Here is a 9,042-nt window from a genome sequence, read left to right as displayed (position 1 = left end):
TGTTTGTTTGTTTGTTTGCTATTGAGTTGTTGAAGTTCCTTATATATTTTGAATATTAACCCCTTATCAGATATATGGTTTACAAATATTTTCTCTCAATCTGTAGGATGCCTTTTCATTTTATTAATTGTTTTCTTTCATGTGCAGAAACTTTTGTTTGATGAGATCCACTTGTTTTCTTTTGCTTTTATTGCCTGAGCTTTTTGTATGATATCGAAAAACATTCACTGCTGAGGCCAATATCGAGGAGCTTTTTACTACATTTTCTTCTAGGATTTTATGGTTTCAGGTCTTACGTTCAGGTCTTTTATTCATTTTAGGTTGAATTTTGTGTGTAGTGCAAGATAAGGGTCCAGTTGTATTCTTTTGCACGTAGCTATCCAGTTTTTCCAATGCCATTGATTGAAAAGACTGTTCTTTCCCCGTTATATGTTTTTGGTGGCCTTGTCTAAAATTAGTTGGCCATATATGCATGGGTTTACTTCTGGGTGCTCTGTTCTGTTCCATTGGTCTACATGTTGGTTTTTATGCCACTACCATAGTGTTTTGATTACTCTAACTTTGGAATGTAATTTGAAATCAGGAAATGTGATGCCTCCAGCTTTGTTTTTCTTTTTCAAGATTGTTTTGACTATTTAAGGTGTTTTGTAGTTCCACATGAGTTTTAGAATTGTTTTTCATATTTCTGTGAAAAATGCCATTGGAATTTTGATAGAGATTATATTAAATCTGTATATTGCTTTGGATAGTATGGCCATTTTAACAATATTAATTCTTTCAACTCATGAATATGAGATATCTTTCCATTTATTTGTGTAGTTTTCTATTTATTTCACCAGTGTTTTATGGTTTTCATATAAGGTTCAGATCTCTTACTTCCTTAGTTAAATTTATTCATAAGTATTGTATTCTTTTTTAAATTTTAAAAAAATTTTAAATGGAACACTTCACAAATTTGCATGTCATGCTTGCGCAGAGGCCATGCTAATCTTCTTTGTATCATTTCTATTTTATCATTTATATGTGCTGCCAAAGTGAGTACAGTATGATATTCTTTTTGATGCTATTATAAATGGGATTGTTTTCTTGACTGGCAATTGTTGCTATCCAACAATTTACGTGCTACTGGCTTGAATTGAAGATAAACTCCTTCAGAGGAGTGAGTGTCTTACTACCTTATAATCTCTACAGTGCTTTCTAGAAAGAATATGCTCAAATGGTATCTGTTGCTTTAAATTCAGTGGAATTCAGTAGGGCACAGCATTCAGACAATACTAGTTCACACTATAATGGTACCTGGAACATTTAGAATGTGCCTTATTTTCAACAGTATGACCAGCAGCAGCTCATGGACTGTGAGCATGACATCAGTGACAATTAAAACTTGCCTAGCACTTTGTGTATGCCTAGCATTGTTTTAGGTGCTTTAGCTATAAGATGTCATCTGGTCCTGCAAACAATCCTTTGAGGGGGGATATTCTTACTTAGTTTTAAGTTTACAGATGAGGAACCTAAAGCACAGAGAGATTAAGAAATGTGCCCAAGGTTACATAACTAGGGAGGAGCAGACTCAAACACAAGCAGTTTAGCTCCAGAAAATGTATTCTACTTACTGAGTTATCATGCTCTTTTTTCAAAGAGCTAATCTACATATAAGGAAATACTATCTACCAGGCACTTTTTAATGTAAACTTGTTTAATCTCACAACAAGCCCAAGAGATGAGTACTACTGTTATCTGCATTTTAAAGATAACAAAACTAAGGCACAACTAAGCTAAGTGAGTGGTAGAGCCTCATTTCAAATCCAGAAGGTCTGATTTCCAAGTCTGTCCTCTCAATCATCATGCCACAGCACTCTCAGAAGAGTCAGAGGCAAATAGAATGCCAATCCTGAGTTGATTTATGTAGGTTTACATAGCAAGAGATGGTGGATCATAGGCTACTTTATAAGAAGACCCTCCCATTTTCCATCAAGGCTGAACATCACTATATTTAGAGACAGTTGTGCCTGGGCATATGCAGGGTTTCTTCCCAAATAGTCTGGGAAAATAGTGCCAGGTGAGAAAAAAAATAGTTTGTATTTTGCTTGGAGTATTGAAGATAAGGAGACCAAGGTCCAGGGGTATTTGTTTTTTCATAAGGGTAAAGATAAGGGAGAAGCAAGGAGAGATGACAAGTTGGCACTGCTGTTTCCCTGTGCTTTGAGCTTGCAATGTGCAGGGCATGGGATTGGGAGCAGTCCAGGTAGAAGGTGGTTCCTAGCATAAGACAGGGGGTAGCAGTGATGAGTACACTGGTGCTTGTCTCTCCCTAGACTGAATGGCCACTCTGCTTCCAGAGGCTAGGAAATGGAATGCCTAATATGTACCAGGGAGGCTCCCGGCTTTTCAGCTCATAGCCGACTTATAGAAAAAAAAAAAAAAAAAAGGTATGTGCTGAGCAGAAACAATAATTTATCAGCTGTGCCTCATCTGGCCAATGGGACACTCCCCCCTCGCCCGCCTTTTTTTGATCCCTTTTATTAGATGAGGAAAGAAAGGGAAAGTAACACATAAAATGTTGATTTGAAAAAGAACATGATTTCTTAAGAAGAAATCTGAAGCCTCTCAGCTATGGCTCATGTAAGAATCAAAGTGGCACAGCATTCCATCAGGGCCCAGGAATGGCCATCAACTTACTAAGGTTGTGAAGCTGGAAGTTTTCATAAAGACATGCCATTTGTCGCAGTACCTCCTTCAGCCTTTTCCTTGATATCCAGAAGGCTGGATCCTCAGGCTGTCTACCAGATGGCATTCCGGGGAGGAGGGAGGGAGAAAGGAAGAAAGGGAAGAAAGGAGGAAGGGAGGAAGGGAAGAAGGGAGGGAGGAAGGGAGGGAGGTGGGAAGGGAGGAAGTCTCCCAGTTACATATTAATGACTTCTCAGCGTCTGACTTGTCTTTGCTCCTACACTCATCTTGCCAGTGAGCCCTGCAAGGAATGTGGACAACCAAGCTACAGACTGCTGGCCATGGATCATGTCTTGGGTAGACGAGAAGAGGCACATGGTAGGTGTTTTACAGACATGTAGGTAGGAATTTGCAGACTGAACCAGCAAGTGTCTGGTACACAGTAGGTGTTTACTAATGGGAGCTGATACTGCTGTTGACACTGTGAGAGTGAGTGGCTGCAACCGTCATCCCACTGAGTGAAAAGCGGGGTTGATTCAGCTGAGCCATTGGGTGACATGGGTGTTCTTCCTTTTGTTAAAGAAAGTTTTGTTTTAAAGTATTATGAAATATAACACAGAGAAACCCATAAAACATAAGCAACTGCATAATGAAAAATAATAAAGCAAAGTATCATATAATTACTACCATGGAACTACTTCCCTGTTTAAGAAATAGAATATAGTCAACACTCAGAAGCAGACCCTCTACCCCATGGGTCCTTACCAGTCATGCACCTTCTCCAGCCCACAAAAGCTGACCCTGATCCTTTCATGGAAATGACACATTTGCTTTTAAGTAAATATATGTATAAATTGTGTATATGTCCTCTCTCCATATAACCTATATATCCCCATATAAAATCTATATATTTCTAAATATTATGATTTTGTCTGTTTTTGAATCTTATATAAATGTACTCCAACATGATCTTTTGTGTCTCATTTCTTTCAGGCATCATTATGGTTGTAAGATTTAACCACATTGTTTTGGAGGTAACAGTTGATTAGTTTTCATGGCTTTCTAGTAGCTCTTTATATGGATATGCAACATTTTGTCTATTCTCCTTTAGATGGCCATTTGGGTGTTTTTCAGGTTGGAGTAATTACTAACAATGTTGCTCTGAACATTCTTTTATATGCATTGGGGGTATATACTGAGGAGAGGAATTGCTGGATCACAGGGTATATGTGTATCTGTGAATAACTCTACTAGACCCTGCCAAAATCTTCCAAAGTTGTTGCATAAATTTGCCCTTTATCCTCAAGGCACAAGAGTCACCATCATTTCACAGCTTCATGGACAGATGGTACTGGTTGTCTGTAAATGTTAGCCAGTCTGGTAGGTGTGTGGTTGTACTTAATTGTTGTTTTAATTTGCATTTCTCTGATTACTAAAAAGGTTGGGTAACTTTTCATTGTTTTTTGTCCATCTGGATTTTCTCTTTTGTGAATGGCCTGTTTATTTCTTTAGCCCATTTAGAAAATGGGGTTGTTCACCTTTTCCTTAATGAATTTTATCCAAATAGATTCTTGATTGTCCCAAGAAGCATCTATTGAAGAGTGGTATCCTGGAGTCCATGAGAGTTGATTGTTAAAATTTCAGGAGTTTTCTGAGTAGGTTGTTAAATTGCTGGTAGCTCGATATCAGCCACAATGTTGACACCATGGAAACTGGCAAATGTGACATAAATCAGGGCATTTTCCACTAGAGAGTTGGTTGATTACTACACCAATGGAAAAGCCCATCTTTTCTGCCCTGCCTCACAAGGCTGTCTCTGTCATAAATTCTGGTCATACACATATGGATTTATTTCACTACTGTCTCTTCTGTTTCATTCCTTTCTTTGTCTGTCCCCGTATTAAAAACACACTGCCTTGTAAACTACAGGTTTATAATGAGTCTTGATATCTGGTGGAGCGGGTCCTCTCATCTCCTAACAGTATCTTGCTCATTCTTAGCTCTTGACATTTCTCTGTAAATTTAGAATAAGCTTGCCAAGTGTTCACAGAAAAATCTGTTGAAATTTTAATTACATTGAATCTATAGATCAATTTTGGGAAGAAATGTATGTTTTTATCTGCTTTGAGTTCATTATGGAAGTTACTCATTACTGTGTAAAATCAATTGCATATATACTCTATAAGCTGTCACTTGTTGTTTATCGTTATCCACAGTCTTTCTTGCTCTATTGGTTCATTTTCCTACTACTATGAAGAAATAACCGAGACTGGGTAATTTATAAAGAAAAAGAGGTTTAATTGAGTCATCATTCCACATGGCTGAGGAGGCCTCATAATATAGCAGAAAGTGAAGAAGGAGCAAAAGCACATCTTACATGGTGGCAGGCAAGAGCACATATGCAGGGGAACTGCCTTTTATAAAACCATCAGATCTCATGAAACTTATTCACTGTCATGTGAACAGCCTGGGAAAAGCCCACCCCATGATTCAGTTACCTCCCACTGGGTCTCACCCATGACACAGAGGAATTATGGGAGCTACCAATCAAGATGAGATTTCGGTGGGGACACAGCCAAATCATATCACTTGCCTTGCAGAACTTTTACATTTCTGTTAAATACAGTTCATCAAACTTTTCCTTTATAGCTTCTAGGATATTGCTCCTAGCAGCCACAAAGGCAAGCTACACAAAACTTAAAATATAATAGTAGCCACATGAAAAAAGTAAAAGGCTGGGTGCAGTGGCTCACACCTGTGATCCTAGCATTTTGGGAGACCAAGGCAGGTGGATCACCTGGGGTCAGGATTTTGAGACCAGCCTGACCAACATGGCGAAACCCTGTCTCTACCAAAAATATAAAAATTATCCGGGCACGGTGGTGGACATCTGTAGTCCCAACTACTTGGGAGGCTGAGGCAGGAGAATCACTTGAACCCAGGAGGTGGAGGTTGCAGTGAGCTGAGATCGTGCCATTGCACTCCAGCCTGAGTGACATAGTGAGACTCAATGTCAAAAAAAAAGAAAAAAGTAAAAAAAGGTAACATTATTTTTAATGATATATTTTATTTAATCCATTATAGCAAATATCATTTCAACATGAAATCAATATATAAAAACTATTCATGAGATAATTTACATTCTTTTTTTCACACAAATTCTTAGAAATCTGGTCTGCATTTTATATTTCAGGGACATTTCAGTTTGGACTAGCCGTATTTCAAGTGTTTATTAGCCACAGTGGGTAATGGTTGCCATGTTAGATAGCTCAGGTCAGTATCTTTGTTAAGGCAGGTCTACAGCAGCCTTAGGTCTGTGGCTAGTTTCGTGCTACCAAGATCTGGCCCTTCCAGGGTTGGTCCAGTGAGGTCTCTTCTCTATTGTTGGTTGAAACTTTAACGTTTCCTAGCTCTGTGTGACTTTGGGAATTGTTTGACTTATAGCCCCCGAATTACACCCCCACCCCTACAAGTTGCTCTTTCTTCAGCATGATATTTTGCCTAGCTCTTGGAGTTTCATCTGCACATGCCCATTTAGCATTTGGTAAAAGAATGAAGAGGACTTCCGCACAGATCTCCGGAACTCTCTCTGTGCAGTTTCCTCCTTTCCAGTACTCTTCTTTGTAAAGTCCAGCAGCCTCCTCCTGAATTCCAGTCTCTCACTCCCCAACTCAGTGAGATAACTGTGCTCTCCTTGGGGTTCCTTCTCTGCCCCATGGTCTGCAAAGTGCCTCCACACAGCAGGCCTGGGTGATCCCAGGGTTTACCTTACCAGCTTATCTTCCCTGAGAGATCACAATCCGTGCTGTGGTGCGAGACTGGGGATGGGTGCAGGCTGACAGCCTAATACTCATTATTCTTAAGGCCAAAAGCAGAGGTCCTACTTAAAAAAAATGTTTTAGCTGGCTGCAGTGGTTAATGCCTGTAGTCCCAGCTACTCAGGAGGCTGAGGCAGGAGGATCACAAGTTCAGCCCAACTTGGACAAAATATCAAGACCCACCATCTACAAAAGAAAACAAAACAAATATGGTTTTGAACTTACCTATTAGTTTTACTATCTAGTTATTTCATAATTACTTTGATCTTTATTAATCCCTTCTTACAGTCTTCTTTAATATTATTCTTTTAATAACTTTATTTTTATTCTTATTTATTAGAAATAATTAGGGCTATGAGTTTTTCTTTCAGGGATTCCTTTAGCTATTTCCACAGGTTCTGATAAGCAATATTTTTGTGGTCATTATTCTCTAGATAATCTGCAATTTGGGTTTTGCTTTTCTCTTTGACAAAGAATTGTTCCAGAGACTTACAAAATTTTTGAGATGGTAGAGTTTTATGTTTCAGTTTTCTGGTTTAATTAATTTTAGTTATATTATATTATAAATATAGTTATCTACCCTATAATTTTTGAAGATGTTTTAAGTTTTCTTTGTAGCTTAATATGTAGTCACAACAAACCTTTGTAAACAAGATGTTATTTACTTTTTACTGTAAATTGTTTATCGACTTTAAGTGAGTCAATGTTATCAATGTGAGTATATAAATTTAAATTTACAAAAATATAATCGTGTGTGTGTGTGTTTACCCTGGGTGCCAGTGTAAGACTATATTTCAAAAATGAGATTTTGTTCTAAATAATGTGAAAACCACTAGGCAATGTGACCTCAAAAGTCACCTAGGATGTGTAGAAAGGGAATATAAATTTGTACAGGGCCTAGAGTAGAGTGAGCCCTGAGTTGTGTTGAGATCAAAGGATACCCAGAGTATTTTTTTTTCTCTCATTTTTCATTCCTTTTCTTTCTTTCCTCTACACAGTATGCTAATAAAACTTCTAGATTACACAGACCAAGGCCAGGTGCTATACCAGTCTGTTATCAACAAGTGAGAGCACATGAAACCGTTTTTAATTGGCCTTAGGAAAAGCAAAGGTGAAATGAAAATTTAATTCTCCTGGACCTTTTTTCAAAATGTATTTTTCCATCTCTACTGTAAAGAGTGAATTTTAATTAGGTTGATTCTCACTGTTTGGCTATGCATTTCTAATCTGTGTTCACTCTTTGGGAAAGAAGAATTTGATGAAAGGAACCGGATAATAATGGAAATCTTGTCTGAGCAGAACAAAGTGGAATTATCCAATATGATAAGGATGTGAGAAGCATTGAGGCTGACGACTGAAAAAAAACACACCTCTCCCCAAAATGCCACTGTTCTGCCTGGCACAGTCTTGTCCTGGCACAGGGAGAGAGCGCAATAGCATGGTATGTGCTTTTGGTGCGTCTGGGCCTTTCTGGTGGGTCACTTAATCCTCCACCCTCAATTTCCCCACCTGTAAAATGGGGGTAATAATCTCCACCTTGCGCTATTGTAAGGATTGAGAGAAATGAATTATGGGAAAGTGCCCAACATGTTATAGGGGCTCAGAGAATGAGTCAGAGGAGAATTTCCAAGGAAAGCTCTATGGCTGGGCTGAGGGTGAGGTTCCTAGTTTATTTACAGCTTTGAAAAGAAAGAAGTGGACAGGGGCAGGCATGTATGCATAAGTGAGCGAGTGTGTGTGTGTGAGTGTGTGTGTGTGTATGTGTGTGTAGGGCAGGGGAATCTGTGGGTACATCCTAGTACAGGCCAGTGTTTCTCTGTGTGCCATTCAGGATGAATTTCCTGTGGGATAGAAACAACCAGGGTCTGTTGCAGATGAGTGGATTCAGAGTCCTCATCTGCAGGTAGAAAAGCCCCAGGAGTCCATGTTTATCCCCATTACGCTACTCCTGTGAGGCCAGCTAGGTCCTTCAGCTGAACGTAGTGCACCAATGAGGAAACGAGTTAGGAGTTTCTCCAGCAATGCCAACAAGCAGGTCAAGTAGCACACATCGCGAGTGGCCAGGCCTCCCACGAAACATTATTTAGGGTGCTATGTCAAGCTGTCAGAGAGGGAGAAGATACACATCTTGGCTTTGGAGTTTGTGATTTAACAGAGAGAACAGAGAAAGAGAAAACACGAAAGGCACATATGAAGCTAATTTTAAAGATCCAGTGGCCATACAGCTTTTTTTTTTCCTAGACAATGTTAAAATCAAATAATTATTGAGGTCGTCAGACAATAGCTCCAGGGTTGTGTGCAGAAAGAACAGTCCTGGCCAGGCACAGGCGCACCTGTAATCCCAGCACTTTGGGAAGCCAAGGTGGGCAGATCGCCTGATGTCAGGAGTTCAAGAGCAGCCCGGCCAACATGGTGAAACTCTGTCTCCATAAAAATACAAAAAATTAGCCAGGTGTAGTGGCGCATGCCTGTAATCCCAGCTACTCAGGAGGCTGAGGCAGGAGAATCACTTGAACCTGGGAGGCGAAGATTGCCAGTGAGCCGAGATGGCGCCATT

This window comes from Mandrillus leucophaeus, unplaced genomic scaffold (assembly GCF_000951045.1).
Source record: "Mandrillus leucophaeus isolate KB7577 unplaced genomic scaffold, Mleu.le_1.0 Scaffold94, whole genome shotgun sequence".
NCBI lineage: Eukaryota > Metazoa > Chordata > Mammalia > Primates > Cercopithecidae > Mandrillus > Mandrillus leucophaeus.
Note: the sequence above shows the minus strand (reverse complement) of the source record.